The following is a 16,754-nucleotide window of genomic DNA, read 5'->3' as shown; positions in this document are numbered from 1 at the left end:
ACCAGATCCTAAGGAGAAGAAACCAGTGTAGCAAATCTTATTTCCAATTTGGGATTCTTTACTCACACCCTGAATGTTCATCCAGAATACCATGATTTGTCTGGTTTTGGTTGGAAAAAATATGTCATATCATAAAACATATAAGTTTCATGACTCACCCAGAGCCTAACTCCTGTGTGATCAGTAATTCTGAAAACTGAGCAAATTATTTAAGTACTTGGTGTGCACTTTAAGCTCATTATAAGCAGCCAGTTAAAAAAAAATCTTGTCCGTACATGTTTTTTTGCTCAATGAGGTGTTAAATAGGAGATGCTCTTTAAACAAACTAATCCGTCCACGGGAAAATATACAAAAGAAAGGCTTTGGAGTGACATTTACCTCTCCCCAAACACGTCAGAAATGCCGCCTGTCTTCTCACTCGCCATCACCGAGGGAGAAAAGGATGAAGTGGGAAGGTCTCCGTCTTAGCAAAACAGCTGCCGCAGACTTGAAAGGCGAGTGGCAAGGTAGAGAGGTCTGACTGAGATCACAGGCACTTCTGGCTGATAGGATCTCCGGGAAGTGAAGACAAGGTGTGAGAAGTCTGTTCTTTCTTGTATCATCGCAAGGGCTCTTTTTTGAAGATAAGCCCCTTTGGGGGGGGGATGGGGGTGTCTTTGCACTTCAAGGGCGGGCGCGTTTCCACCTCCCCTCTGTTTGTTTTCTAATTTTCTTTTCACTCTCACGTCGGCTCTCCGTGACCCTCTCTCTCATCAGCATCAGCACCACCTCCTCACAGGGCCCCGCAGACAGAGGTTAAGAGGCCTCCCAAAGGAAGGGAGTTTTACAGAGAGGTCTGGGGGAGATGGGCAGGGGCTCTGGTAGAAGGGGTGTGGGAGAGGAAAGGTGTGGAGGGAAATGCCAGGACACCCGAATGTGCTTCAGAGCAGCGACCACCCCAGTGATGGACCACAGGAAGGGTCCTGGCACGATTCCTAAGCACCATTCACACTCGAGCAAGATGTAAAAGCAGGGAAACCCAAAGAAAATTCAGAGAAAGATCCAGAAATGTAGCACTTTAGCAGACACGTGACCCAGTGCTCCTGGTGAGGACACTCCAAGCTCTTTTCGTTAAAAACCAATGAGTTAGTTATCTCTAACAACTTCTCTATGCAAAATGGAGCTCTTCATTTACAGTTTCCACTACTTAAAAATCCTACAGAGTTACCCAGCTTTATGAAACAGCAGAGGAAATTCTTTCAAATGTTGCACAGGTAAAAGGGTGCTGGTTTGCTGGGAGCCCTGAGGATGGACAGCCAGCAGGAGCTCAACTGCATTGTTCTGCCAAAAATAACCATTTCTGATAAACATTTGGATTCAGGGGTCTTCTGGAGATTTGGGATGTATGGCAAGCAGTGCTTCTATGTATGTATGATGTTCAAACTCCATGCTGTGACACCCAAACCAAAACAGCAGGGAGAAATCCAGGTGTGGCATGCAGGGTGCACTGTCGGGTTGGTCACACAAAACACAACAAAGTTCAGAAAAACAAATAAGCAAAGAGAACAGAAGGAAGCATTGCCAGGGAGGAAGAGGGAAATGAGGTGGGGAGGGCTGGTAATCTCCCACTTAACTCAGCCCATGTCTCCTGACCCCTCTCCACAGATCCCCTTTCTGATTACCCCACCCCAAGCCCCGTAACACAATCGCGTATCTTTTCATCGGCTCTTCCTTCCTCTGGGTCCAATCTCTTATGCCACAAATGAGTGAGTTCAGGGTTTTATTAGTAGAAACAGGGGATTTCAGGCTCTGAGCACGACTGGGAGCCCCTGCTGCCGAGCAGGGACCTGCTGGCGGGCTGCTGCCCGTGTCAGGTTGTTGTACAAACATCACTCCCTACAAACCCCCGCCTTGGTCACCAAGTCAAGCAGTGGAGACAGTTTGCCCAGTAGTTTGACCTTTCACCTCCCCTTTACTAAATAGACCTAATTACTGCGTTTGTCTGTCATTTAAGCAACAAATGACTCCATTGAGGTCATCTGAGGGAAGCTGGAGTTCTTAGCTGTCATCTCGAGAGAGCTCGGCTAATTTTATCCTGCTGGGGAAGAAAGCCCTGTGAAATTTTGCTGGAAGGCTCGGTTACAATTGCTGTTTCCTGGGAAGGGTTTGGTGACACGCTCGTTGCTCAAGAAAGTAAGGTATGGCCCCACCAGCTCCTCTTAGTTCACAGTCCTCTTTGATTTCCAGTGGTTGTAGGAGAAATCCTAAAGGACAAACTTTCTGGAACCACTGAATGGAAAGCAAAGCAAAATAATAATAATAATAATAATAGCAATAATAATAATAATAATAAGTAGTAGTAGTAGTACGAGTAGTAGTAGTATGGTAGAGTACTTATTATTATAATTATAATGATGATAATAATAGTAATGAGATTAACTGTCATTAAATGTCACTTGTAATTTTCTTTTCTAAATCCAGATCTTCCCACTGGAAATGTCAATACTCCCAGTGTGCCGACCACCTTTTGTTCAGGCAAAAAAAAAGAGCCAGAAAAATACAGATGTATTTGTTTCAATGGCGGTTCCTCTGCAGTTTTCTGCACTTGCAGTTCTGATGAATCCCAATTGTGTGCTTTGTGGGTAGCAGGCAAAATGCTGATGAAAGAGGTTAAGCCAGGAGAAAACTCAAAGAAAACAAAATGTGTGCAGAGTAGGACAAGGCAAAACTATAAAATGGCAGTTTCCCCTCTGCTTGTACACATAAAAATCTCAGAATTAAATGTGGGGAGATAAATAAATTTATTTACACAGAGAATCACTGAAATTATTCATTTGCCTACTTGCACATACACAGATTTGTACAGAAGTGGGTCTGGAAGGGGCATTTAAAAGGTCGTCTTTTTACCTCTAGGTTCAATCAGCTCCCCCAGACCCATTCCTGAGAGACATGAGCCTGACTTACCTTCAGCCTCTTTCCTCTCCCAGCACTGGAGACCCCCAGTCTCTCTGGGACATCCCTTGCACAACCCTCTTGGACAAACCAGTGCATAGAATTATAGAATCATGGAATGATTTGGGTGGGAGGGACTCTAAAGCTCAGCTCATTCCAACTCCCTGCCATGGGCAGGGACACCTTCCACTAGCCCAGATTGCTCCAAGCCCTGTCCAACCTGGCCTGGAACACTTCCAGGGATGGGGCAGCCCCAGCTTCTCTGGGCAACCTGTGCCAGGGCGTCACCACCCTCACAGGGAAGAATTTCTCCCCAAAATCTAATCTAAACCTACCCTCTTTCAGTCTGAAACCAATAGATGAGCTCAGGCACAAGGGTCCCTGCTAAGACATGTTTAGAAGTCATGCCAAGGCTCTGGGAATATCCCTGCATTTCCAGCTGCTTCACCTCCAGAATATTGCTGCAAAGGATGTTTTTCTAGTTTGCCCCTTTGACTGTATCTCCCTTCTCTATGTACCTCATGCTCTGGCTCTTCTCTGCTGCATCAGATGCTCTCTTCCTGTCCTCACCTTGCAGCCCATCCCCACCCGTGCTCTCCTCGGTCCTTCAGATTCAAGACCTGGCCTCTGGATCTGCTGAGAGCCCATCTCCATCCCTGCCTTTCCATTTGAACAAGCACCTCCCTGTTTTCCGCCAGGCTCCTCCTCCATGTGCAAGGGGTCCCCCTTAAACATCTGCAAAACATCTCCAGCCTCCTCAGCCCCCTCTGTAAAGCTCTCCACCACCATGGTGCCTTAAAGACAAAACAAAACATGACAGCAGCCGGGATTGTTGTTGTTCCCATCGCGCTAATGTCAACTGAGCGCTTCCTCCCACTGTCCCCATCTGTCTCCATCCATCCACAGCGTCTCCTCTGCTCCACCACCCTGGCAGGCTGAGCTGAGGGAGATCCAAGGGCTGCTCAGCCTCTGCTGCTGGCAAAAATCACCCCTCAGGTCACCCTAAGGGGAAAACACCTTGCTTGGAGCAGCTCTGAGGGATTGGAGCTGGTCTGAGGTATCAGAGCCACTCTGCTCCAAAAGGGGGCAAAAAAGGGATTTTTTCCCAACTTTCTACAGCCCCAAGCACAAGAGAGTCTTGGTGCCTGCATGGGGCAAATGGGCAGTGTGGTAAGGCCCAGGAAGAGCTGTCAGAGCAGCAGAGCCCGTCCCTCAGTCCAAGAGGGGAACACCCACGGCCGAGGTTTGAAAGGCGAGAAGATGGTGACGGACGCGGGCACGCTCAGTGCTCTGATTCAGCCCCGTCTTTCAGCAGGGCTTAGATTAAGTCTGTCAAACTCACATCTTTTTCTCCCTCTTTTCACTCCCCCTTTCTCTGCTGACACAACCGTGCATCGCTCAAGGCATGTTTGATCAGCAAAACGTGGTGTTCTTTGCAGAGCAAAGCAACCCTGCAACAAGGCAAAGAAACTGCCTAAACAAGGAACTAAAATTGTTGTATTTTTGTTTTCCTGGTCGGTGAGTCCCGGGGAGACTCCCAGGGATTTATCTCCTTTCTATAAGCAAAGATTTGCTCCATCAGAACCACTGCAGAAACAGTTAAAATAATCCTGCAGTGTTATCCTTGCCTGGAGGTGGGAGTTACGCTGCATTGCCCGGGTTAAACTGGTACAAAATAAAACCAAAATAAACTTATTTTGCTGTATTTAGCACCATTTTTTCGGCAGCATGAGTTGCAGCACCCCAACCCCATGTGCATGGGTCTCTGTCCCCCATTACCTGCAGGACAAAATGTTTTTGGAGAGGAAGAGAGGAGCCTAAACGAAATGCAGCCCCTTAACCAGGATTTGCCGGCTAAAGCTTTTCATGTGCAAATAACAGAAGCAGGAAAATAGCGAAGGGACTTTATCGTTGCCCCATTGCAAAATTTAAATAAACATAATTTCTTATGCTCAAAGGATATTTTGATGAAAAGGTTAATGTTATTACAGGTGCCTAAAGGGTTTTAAAAGCCTTATATCACTACACGGGATGAAAATGTATGGGAAGAGACAGTGAACATTGTAATAACATCCTCCTTAGTTCCTCCACTGACAGATCCCTGTTTCATTAGAGCACAGGCAGGATTTTAATAAGGTTGAAACACAGCCTTCAAGTTTATGGCTGTTCACCCGAAACAGAAGGATTTTCTCTCTTTTTCAACCCAATTTTTTTTCATGTCCCCTAAATCTCGTCTCCTCCCCCCTCCTTTCCGTCACCCACCGAGTGGAACATCGTGGATGGTGCGTCAAGGGAACACGGCAACACCTCCGAGGGCCAAGTTCTGCTCTTCCTTCTTAACGAGATGACGAATTTTATTTAGATTTTGGCATCTCTGTGCTGACAAAAGGGCTGATCTTAACTGATGTGTTTTGGTGCCGTGTTTGGAGAGATACTGGAGGAGGTATCAACACCTCCCAGGACTGGAATGGGGAAAAGGAGAAGCATAAAAAAATATTGCCTTGTACTTAAAAAAAAAAGGAAAAAAAAGAAGAAAAAAGAAAGAGACAGTTGCAACACTTTACCTAGTTCTCAGCAGATTTTAGCTCAAGGAAAGCCTGTATGTACAACTGCAGCCACCACAAGTTCCTGAGGCTTGGATGGAAGGAATGAAGTCTGTGTTTGTTGTGGAAAGGCATGGGGAGGTTATTTGTTTGTGGTGATAGGTCAGTGTGGGACCATCGACTACAAACCTAAACTGTCAGCCAAAACACCCAACCCAGCCAGGCACCGTTGTGTTTTATTGGTTTGCATCGAGGATGAGCGAAATCAACTCAAGACACGCTTTTCAGGAAAAATAAATATCTATGGGAACGAATTGTCAAAAAAAAAAGGAAGAAATAAAATAAAATAAAGAGCGTGGTAGAGCCTTTGAGCCAAGCAGTGGGAGCGCTGACCTCCTGCTGTCTGTGTACCCTTCCTGAATAAATATTACTGTTGTGCACAGATAAAAGATTATTTTTATAACAAAATTAGCTTCTCTGCACTTCTCCACTGGGCAAAATGCTGAACTTCAGTTGTTCTGAATTCAATGGGTGAACAGAAACTTCCCAAGGCTGAAAAATTAAATGAAGAGCCCAATAAAATTGTGAAAAAGAGATGATCTGTGCATTTCTTTTTTTTTTTCCCCCTCACTTTCATAGATCTATCTGATTGCTGTAGTTGCCTGGTCTTGCATTTATCTCTTGCCTTAACATTGGTCTGACACCACTGAGGGATGCACCAGTCAATCCCAAAATGTGCTGACCTGGGGCTGCATCAGGTTTTGCCTCCCATCCCACATGGAAATCACAACTGAAGATGGTCATTTTTCCTCCCATCTCCTGGTAAAAAAGGGGACCTGCAGCCCAAATATCTTCTGGACATGATGCAGGAGAGGATATAACAACAGGCTACAATATTCTGGAGATGCCCCTGATCAGGATGCCATTTGCACTGAGTGTTCCTTCAGTGGATGATCTAATGACAGCAGATGAAGCAGTCTTGGGACTTGAGTTAAATCCACCTTCCCCTGGCAGCACTGGGCATCTCCAGAGCACTTGAGGACAAAAGTTTACATCTCAAGGTTTACATCCGTGTGCATTGTACATTTACTCTGCTACAAAGACAAATCAGTGCCACTCTGCTTCCTCCCAGCCAACAGTAAAACACTGGAAATATAGAGGGTTGGGGGTTTTTTGTGAAGAAGTATGCATTAAAAGCTGAAGCACAGGACACTGGCTCTCCAACAGCCTTCTGAAAACTGCAGCCCATCTCCAGAGGAAGCCAGTGACCATCGCTAACGTTGCTGGCTCTGATTTATAGATTGTTCCAGCTGAAGACTATTTACCCCATTTCCTCATGGTTGTCTCCTCCTAGCCGTGTATTAATTAGATCCAGCAACACACCTCTTTCCTTCAGATTGTGCTTGGGGTACTTTTGAGCTCATTTTTAACAGACTCATGTCCTTTTAAACTCCCTTCACCTTGAAATTCTTTTCCAAGGCAACAAACGCCGCTGCTGTTCTCACACGCACGTCCCCACACGCTCAGTGGTCACCCATCGTGGTTTGCCTTAGTTAAATAAATGTCCCTCCCTCCACATTTGAAGTGTTCCCAGTGGAAGAGTGAGGTAACTTTATTTTGTTATCTAAAACAACTGGGTTTTTTTTTTAAAGGATGACCTCCGTGTGCGTGTGTGTATACCCAGACACACACGCTCGTGCACACGCACATGGGAGCAGGAACGTACATAAAAGACCCCGTTATGAGTTTCAAACTTAGGTAAACCTCCTCTAGACCTCATTAAGATTTGGGCTGGACTTGGCTCCAAGGTTCAAACTCCATCTGCTCCCCTCAAAAGATCTTTGTTAGCCGTGTTTTCGTGTCATGGGGCTGAGGAAAGCTGATACGCAGAGAATTTTTGGACCTGGGCTGCTCCTGTTCTCCGTTTTAAATTTGGGGTAAATCAAGAGCAAAAGGGTTTGGGTTTACAGGGCTGTGTTTAGGAGCCACTTTGGCTGATGCAGGGCTGTAGCAACTCACCCTTGGAAAGAATTTTCTCTTGTACCCAGCTCCAGTGCTGTGCAATAAGGATTTCAGATGGATTTTGAAGCATTCTACCCCGTCAGATTCAGCACAGAGAACAAATCCAGTAGGGGAAAAAAAAAAAAAGAGAAAAAAGAAAGTAGGACTCAGAGAAGTTGCCAGATTGCAAAATCACAGCGAGTTTGGACCTGTTGTTGGCCTCTTCTACTTCTCATTCCCCTTCCTTATCTCTCCCTCTGCCCTTTCCCTTCCCCTTTAAACCGCAGGGAGCAACAATACGGTTATTTATCAGTGTCTTGAGGGCATTTGTGTCTCCCCAGTCCTCCCGTGCTGGCTTTCCACCCCTAACCACCCGCAGCCCTCGCTTCCCCCGGCATTCCCGGCGGGAGAGGAACCTCCGGGGTCTTCGGGAGCCCCCTCGGCCGGCGTCCGGATGAAGGAGGGCGGCGGGGCTGCGGCGGGTGAGCACCACTGCTCCCTTCTGGAGAATTATATGTTCTATTTTGCCTATTTATAGGAGCAATGAGGTTTTTTCTCTAGTTTAAAAGCTGGAGATAAACCGATAAGAGCACGGAGCTCTGCGGTGACTGAAACCGGATAATCCACCCCCCAAAAATCTCATGTTTTGTTTTAAACAACTTGTGCATCATATTTTGTAATAAATGAACTTCTTCCACCCCTGGGTAGAGGAGGGGCAGAATCCCTCTGTGGTATCTTGTTTGCAGTGCCTAATTAAGTTGATTTCACTGGGTTTGAAACTTGATTTCATAATGAAGAGTGAAACCACAGACAAGAGGGTGTTGTAATTGGAATCGAGGAGATAAGGGAGAAAGCAATCCCAGATGCGCTGGGGGGTGGTGGTTCAGGAGGGGAAAGTAGGACTTAAATCAGGTTTAAACAGATGTTCCAGTGCCTGGATTTTGCCAAACTCTTCATATCCAAAATGTCCAGGGTTTTTATTTGAAACTTGTCTCACCAGATGGGAAAAACCTGTTGAAATCAAATAAAAGCATCGACCTGCCTCTTTACCAGCATCTAACACCAAATATATATATATATTTAAGTGTGAAGGACTTCAACTGACTCCTTTTTTTTTTGTTGCTGTGTGGTTGCAGTTGTATCTCAGAAAGGGGGATCAAAATTTGGGGGGGTTGCTGCTCTCAGCTGATGGCAGCAGAAGTAGCAGGAAATGGAGAAGAAAAAAAGAGACTCTTCTTGCTGGGCTGTAAATGACGAGCGATAAGATTTTGTTATCATGCAATTCCAGGGAGGTTTAGATAAGGTTGGGATTGATTTAATAAGCTCCAAGCTGAACTTCCAGACTCTCAGAAAAATCTCTATCTCTTTAATTGCTCTGGAGAGAGGGGGAAAAAAATTTAGCAATTTTGTTAATTTTATTTGAAGTATTACAAAGCTTTATACATGTATTGTTATTTTTATAACCCCAGGATTAAATCATTGGATAACGCGTGGCTATAATTATAAATTAATATTGCTGCAGGAACAACCAGATGGACACGTTCAACCACAGTGTGTAAAACACCAGCAAAAGCAGACCTGCAGCAGAGGGAGATAACAGGGTGAAATTCCGACCCCGCCGGAGCGAGGAGCAAATCCTCGCGATCCGGAGAGGACCAGGAATCCACCCGGCTCTGTCCCTTATCAAGGGGCACAGCTGTGGAGACAGGGACGCATCTGGGGGCGAATCCTTCAGTTTGAGGGATGCTTCTGGAGCTGGGGGATCACAGGGATCACAGGGATCACAGGGCTGGCAGCCCGTAGCCAGACACGGCTTCTCCTTCTTTATTTTGAAAGGAAAGTTTATCGCTTGGGCAAAGGCTGTCAGGGAAGATGGAGGGTGGAGAAGGGGTTTAGCTTCAAAATGAGATTTAAAAAAGGGAGGTGGCAGATTCCTTCCAAGAATGGGGATAGGAAACCCACATAAAGTGAAATACGGGGCACCTAAGCTTTCGTTTCATTCTCCAAATTCCTCTTGGTGATACTAAATTATCTAATATCTGATTCACAACTGTCTTCTGTGCATAGTGTACAATATAAAAATTCATGGAAAAATAAAACCATGCATATGTACACATATAAATGCAGGTACAGGTCAATTTATTAATTTATTAGAGCACTGTGGTGAGGTAAATCAGGATTTATAAATACAAACTCAGGCAAGTAATGAAAATTTCACTGCACACTGGCACTGTTGTTCAAGGAAGGTCCAGGTCTCATTCTTTTCTTTGTCTCTGCCTGAGTATCTGGGAATTCTCTCCTCTGTGCCCTTAATGTTGTTGCCTGTAAAACAGTAAAAACTACCTTTGGCTACCCAATCCTTTGTTTACACAGTTACGTGCTGCAGCTCACCCTTTTTCCACTCAAAAAGCAGCATTTCTGCTTCAGATCATGTCTCCTTGCAAATCAAAAATGAAATAACCCAGCAGCCCTAAATGTATTTCTGATTTCCTTCAAATAAACCATTTTACCGTGTCTGGAAAGTATATTCTAACAGGGAAAGTAGGAAGGAAGAGCTATCAAGCTATTTCTTGATCTCTTAATTTTATATTCATCATGAGAATTTCTCTTTTCTTTTTTTTTTAAATAACTTTTTCTTTTCAGATTCCTTTTATCCATATGATCTTCCTTCACTGACACACAGTTCATGCTTTTTCCAAGGAATATCTGTAGCATCAACACAGCACAAAGACACACACAAAGCTCTGCACACAGCAGGTATCCAGGGAAGCTGCAGACATCTAAACATGGTTTTTCATAAGTAAAAAAACCTCCATAAATACAGGTCAAAGCTGGATTCTGTAAATGGTAGGAATTCAACCTGGGTGTGAATACTCGCTCCTAAATTCTTTGTAATCCTGGCAGGAAGCAAATGTCATGTTGGAGGGGATCTAAAAGACAAATTGTTCCTACATTTGCAATCAAGGCTGAGTTAGACTGATGAATCCAAAAGCACAGAGTGTAAATTAATAAAAGCCTGACCAGGACTTTCAAGCAGATGCAGGACACTGACAGTTCATTTAGCTTTTCCAATTAATTAAAAAGAAAGCTTAATCAGGACGCTGTTCCAAACATATGGAAATCAATGATTTTCTTTCATTTCCATAGAGTTTGGTCAAGGTCCAGTTATTTAAAGAACAAATATTCACATTCCTGGGGTAGAGGGATCTGCTGGTGTGACATCATCTCTCAAACTGTAGAAAAGGTGCAGTTTAATTTGTACTGATTTTTAAAAGGCATTTGGAAAAGCCCATTGCTTCTTTCTCTTAAATTTTACACTCAGTTCAACATTATTATTAGGACCACTCAGGTTTATTAATTTTTAAGAGGAAGAGGAGCAAACCCCTGTGTTACAAGTGCAGATTTGGACAGCAGAAGAAATATTGTGGCCAGATCTCTTATTGTGATGCTGGGAGAAAATGAATTTGCAGAAACACCAAAGGAAAGTTTACCTGGGCAAAAAAAATCACATTAAAACCCACTCTTTGGGGGCATTTTGGGCAGGGAGGTTGGCTGGGCTCAGCTTTGCAGTAATTATAGACACCGAGGGTGTGGAGGGGAAGGAAACAAAGCTATATCCAACTTGTATGTTAATAAATATGCAGGAGGTTATTCTCCTGTTTGAATGCATAAATCTTCCGTGAGTGGTCTGTGTGCGCCTGGAATGTGAGGAGCTGGGCTGAGCCAAGGAGAGTCCTGTCCAAATTTCACTGCTTTCCAAACGATGCCTCATTTATTAGTGCAGGCAGCTCCGAGTCTCCAGGGATTAATGTCTTGGCTGCCCAGAGTGATTAGATCTGAGATCAGGAGGAGCCCTGCAGTCTGAAGCTGGAAGTGCTTCATTCAGCAGGGCAGGGACTTCGGGGGCAGAGTAACTTTTTATTTTGCTCCAACAGCAGCACAGAGCACCTCTGAAACACTCCCAGCATGGTGAGGACACACCAAAATAAATACAAGTCACTCTTTTCACACCAGGTCTGACGTGACTAAACCAAGACAGGTATTTACATCTAGATCATGCAAGTCATTGTCACAACATATGGTTATCACTTTCAACAAAAATTTCATAATATCTAAAAGTGCAATAATTGCCCTTCTGTCACAGTGGCTTCATCTTGAAGAAACTTTCAATTTTACAAATATTTAATCAAAAGAAGGAGCCTCAGCTGCAGGTTTGCTCTCTGCTTCACCAAAAACAAGTGTTTTAGGATCTTAGGCATAGAATCATGGAAGGGTCTGGGTTGGAAGGAACCTTAAAGACCATCTTATTCCACTCAGCTCTGCCATGGGCAGCGACACCTTCCACTAGACCAGGTCTTCCAGCAGCACATCATCCTCCCCATAAATGCCACATTTGGCATTGGTGGATCTTCTGAAGCTCGAGCTGGTTTCTCACATACCTTTTTTTCCCCTTTCCCCTGGTTATTTAGTCCAAAATCAACTCTGCAAACCCCCAGGCCATGGTGCCTCCCTAACAAAAAGCTTCTTGTTATGTAGCAGAGCAGTGAAAGAGTTAATTTTCTGTTTGCAACCAAAAGGAGACAATCTCCCCTTACACCTTCCTGAAAATAACTCTGGGCCCTGGTAGATACATTATATGTGCCTTAATTTGAAATACTTTGGTTTGGAGAGTGATCACATGCTGCATTCTGCCCTGATCTCTTGATTTTCAACAGAAAGGAAATTAATAAAACTGAGGTTATCCATTACCAAATCAACTGCAAACTAAATGTCATCCTATAATTGCAAGAAAACCTATCCGGCTGCTCGTTTAGTGTTCAAACTAAGCTGGGAGACACTAAGCATAATTCTATGTTATAGATACACCAATTTATTAGCAAAGACTTGGGGCTAAAAGCTTTTCCTCTTGTTTTGGTTTGCATAGGAGGGGATGAGGAGAGGAAGGAATGGGAGGGAGGAGGTGGCTTCTGGCTCCCCTGGTAGTGCCATCTGACCTCAATTGCACCACAGGGTTTCCAGGTTTTTGTGAGAGGTTCCTCAAAAACATAAGAGGAATTACTATAAAATCCTTACAAATACTTCCCTAAAATCCCAGTATAGTTTCAGAACATCCTTTTAGGCAAGGGAGGAATTTTTTGGGGTCCAGGTGCCTCCCCCTCCTCTGCAGGGATCTCACAAATTCCCAGGAGCAAATCTTTCTGTAAACTTCTGCAATTATTACACTCTATCCATGGGAAAAGGAGCAAAAAGAAATATATTCCTGCTTGTTGGCCATCCTCATCCACAGTGAGGATAAAACCAGCCCTCCCTAGAGAAACTACATCCTTATTCCAGAGGAATTTTTGGCAGAGGGAAAGGATGCTCAGCAGGTACCATCCCAGTAGCCTTAGTGTATCCTAAATCCTACACCGGCCTTGGAGGCAGAGGTGGCAGCTGGAGAAAGCACTGGATGGGCCACTGAAGGTCCTTCTCCATCTCATCTTGGGGAGGCAGCAAGCACGGCCCCTCTGAATCCCGAGGGACTCATTGCATCCTGTCCCAGTATCTTGGGAAGCCACCAGTATCTGGGTCAGGAAAAGAGGGATGGGCACATAGTTTTTTGGATCTTCTTTTTGGGTCAGCATCAAAGAAGCCTCAGGGGAATAGGTGTGTACGTGTGCTGCTGCACGTGGCTGGGCTGCTCTGTGCCCGAGAATAGACCCTGGAGCTAAAAAAAAAGGACAAAAAGGAAAAAAAAAATTTATATTTTCCTCTGAAATTCAGGAAACCATCCCAAATTTCCATTGCAAGGTAACCCTCTCTAATTCACCAGGGAGAGGAAGTTGAAGCAGACTGGTTGTTCCCAGTCTCAACCACGCACTCGACACACACAGACACAGGGACACACAGCAGAGGAAGACACTGGATATCATAAAACAAGACAGTTGGGAAATGGAAAAAAAATAACAGCATTTTTGGCCATTCATAGCTCTTTTCAACGTGAAACACAGGTCTATAATTATTAACAAGCTGTAATAGAAACAACTGATGACTCCAGCAATGACAAAAAGGCAGCATCGGAAAAAAAGGCCAGATCTAAATTTACATCTCCCGTTTACTAGAAAGTGTTTTTTGCAGTGAGAGCCCTTTCAGCATTGTTTCAGGACAGGCTGTATTTAGTCTCTCGCAGGAAAAGCAGGTCCTAAGATTTCCTCATGAATTACAAATAGATCCCACCAGTCCAAACTCCCTGCTAATACACTGCTCCAGCCCTCAGTGAAGCTGCAGGAGGAGTCACTTGGCACTGGACCTTGGCCCATGGATAATTAAGGATGACATTCCTCACATGCACCTTTCAGGCATATTTTTTTTTTTTTTTGACTCTTGAGAATTAGGACATTTTTGGATGGAAAAAAGCAAAGAGGAGGGAGGAGGAAAGGGGACCTGGGTGTTAGGTGATAAGCAACTGAACTGTAGCAGTTTTCCTGCAAAAGCTCTTAGAAATAGAGGGGAGGTGGGAAATTTTTGGTGCCAGGCTCCAGGATCGACCATAGCGCTGCACCTACAGCAAGACAACTTGGTGGGTGCTTGTAACGAGCACATAAGATATATATAATGGAATATATGTCCAGGTATATAATGGAATTAGTGTGACTCAAGAGGCTGCTGAATCACAGGGTCACAGAATCACAGAACATGCCAAGTTGGCAGTGGCTTCAACCTGGAGCAGGGAGGACTCCTGTCATCACCAACACTTTAGTTCTCTGAGAAACAAACCCTAACTCTGTGACTTTGGCAGCTTCTCTCTAAAAGGAAAACTTGGCATTGACTCCTTCACACCACCCAAAAACCAGCTCTTGCCCTGCACCTTGCGGAGACGCCTGATGCCGGGCAGAGGATGTAGAGCCATGTGTGATTCTCATCTGCTCAGATCCTGAGGGGAAGGCTCAGGGTGATTTATCTTGGGCAGTATTTGCAAGGTATCCTCTCTATTGTTTCCCGGCTGCCGCTGAGCCTGGGCGGCCGGCGGAGGGGTCAGAGCCAAGGCAGAGAACAGAGATCTGCCGGGATCACGCAATGCTCCGAGCCCGTGGCTCCAGTAAACAGAATCTCCTTAAAGGTCACATCTTCAGGCTCCCACTGCAACTGCCAAAGGAAACTGCAATCATTTTTCAGTCCTTTAAACGCCAGACTAAAATGTACTCGGCCACAATTTTCCTACATGTTCCTGGTTTGTGAGGAGACTACTTAGGAGTCATTTCCTTGCCAAGAAAAGCTTCGCTTTCCTCCTGAACCCGGGATAGACCCAGGCAGCCCTCTGCAGAGTTAGGGGTCAGGGCACGAGGGATGAGACCTTGCAACTGGACTTCACAGGGCACCCCAAAGTAGGAGCCTTTTGCAGCAACAGCAAAGCAGTCTGGACAACAAAAATACCAAAATAATATTCAAAATACCACCCAAAAAACCTCCATTGTGGATATTGGTAGTGTAAGAGGGACCAGCTCTGGGCTGAGAAATCCTAATACCTTTCTGGGTAGAAAGGTCATCAATTGCATCTCTTTTTCCTCTCCTCAATCATCCTTGAAAAATCTTACATTTCTCAGGACCGCCTTCCCCCTCCCCAGCAGCAACCGCATTTATAAAACCACTTTTCACCCCTTATTTACAGCAGGGAATTGAGTCTATCCTCGTCACTCATCCTCCCCAAACACCCAGCGAAAAACTCAGCTCTCCTGGCACTGGCTCTAACCCACCCTGCTGGGGCACATCACCAGCTCACAAGCTTAAGTGTGACCCCAGTGTGAATTAAGTGCTGTCAAACCTGGCACAGAAAGTCCACCCGTAGGACTGACCCCAAATGAATGGCCACTGTGTTTACGTGAACCACCCGCCAGATTGCTTCTCTCTTACCCAGAGCCCCAATGTGTGTCAATAAAAATCTCTGGGTTTCATTAGGCAGCCCCTGCCTGGATACATAAATAATAAGGCTGTTGTCAGATCTCCCCATGGTGTGTAAGGGCAGATCTGGAAACCTGAAGGCCACGACCTTCATGTTTCTCAGCGGGGACCGAAACGCCCTCGGAGCCAAAGTAGTGGGAAAATGAGAGTCTGTGTTATGCTTTAACATGATACTGACAGGCAAATGTAATTTCTCAGAGTTCACTCCAGCGAACACTGATCTGTTTTATAATCTCATGCGCTGGCCCGGCTGCAGCTCCGAGGCTGCTGCGGGAGGGGATGGAGGCACAGGGAGCTTCCCCTTAGAGCTCTGCTCGGATTGCGGGGGAACCTGAGGTGTTTCTTGAGGGGAGGGAGAAATTGCACAGTTATGTTTGGGAGGAGGAATGAGGAAGAGTAAAACGAGGATTTGCTCAGTGCTCAGGGAGGATTTTGGAGGAGATGCCAGAGGAGGCGAGCTGGGAGTTCTCACCCCCCACGGGTGAAATCTCAGCAGGGCTGGGAGAGGTGATGTGCTGAAAGGTACCATTGAAATAGTGAACTGGGAATGATGGCAGGCTCTTCCTCTGACCTCCATCCCCTTTCTACCTCAGCCATTTCCAGGAAATCCCTACTTTCTTCTGAAGCAAGGGGTCTGCTCAGCCAGCCAGGAGCAGGCAATGCTGGAACAGCTGCATGATCCTGTAGTGTGTCCAGGAGGGACCCTGGACATGCAGGTCAGGGTGGGTATAAAGAGCTGTTAGGGCTTTTCAGTGCTAACACCTCCGGGGCTCCAAATTGGTCCATCCAGAGAACCAAAAGAAGAAACAGTTTCTGAGCCACAAAACCCAGAGGAGGGATGGTGTTCAACATCTGAAAACAGGCTGGGATGGAGGGAAGGGGTTTTGGGAATGCTTGCAAGCATGCAAAGACTATAGGTGTACGTGGGCCAATGGCTCAATGGGGTTCAAGGATGCTTCTGCTTTCATCCTGGGGTTTAGTGATCCTTCTACCTTCATCCTGGGGTTCAAGGATGTTTCTACCTTCGTCCTGGCATTTGCTCAATGGGGAAGGATGCTGTGCTGTGCCTGAGCACGCTGGTACCTTTATGTTGCCAGGTGACTTGACTATATGTGCAGACCTGCACAGGGGAGGGTTTTCCCGATCATGGTCAGGAGTGGCCAAGAGGGTTTTCAGCCTTGTCACACAGCACTGCTCCCTAAAAGGGTTTTCTGGTCAAAAAGTGGGGGAAACAGGCTGCTAACTCCGGTTTGGTACCTCATTAGTGAGCAATGGAGGTGACAGTGAGAGGTAGGAGACCGATGGGCCAAACTGGAAGGCAGAAAGGAGAAGGTCAGCAGA

General features: G+C 45.5%; 1 long non-coding RNA gene across 1 annotated transcript; it reads left to right on the top strand.

Annotated features, from left to right (window-relative positions):
• The first annotated feature begins 412 nt into the window (after nt 1-412).
• On the top strand, nt 413-2,500 carry LOC113968437. Its single transcript, XR_003534504.1, has 3 exons — nt 413-572; nt 1,994-2,177; nt 2,461-2,500. It is a non-coding gene; the product is annotated as an uncharacterized LOC113968437 (long non-coding RNA).
• Nucleotides 2,501-16,754: the final 14,254 nt, after the last annotated feature.

The sequence above is a fragment of the Neopelma chrysocephalum genome, unplaced genomic scaffold, assembly GCF_003984885.1.
Source record: "Neopelma chrysocephalum unplaced genomic scaffold, ASM398488v2 Primary Assembly neopelma1_68, whole genome shotgun sequence".
In the NCBI taxonomy this organism is placed as follows: Eukaryota; Metazoa; Chordata; class Aves; order Passeriformes; family Pipridae; genus Neopelma; species Neopelma chrysocephalum.
The sequence above is the reverse complement of the archived record's forward strand: the minus strand, read 5'-3'. Positions and strand labels throughout refer to the sequence as shown.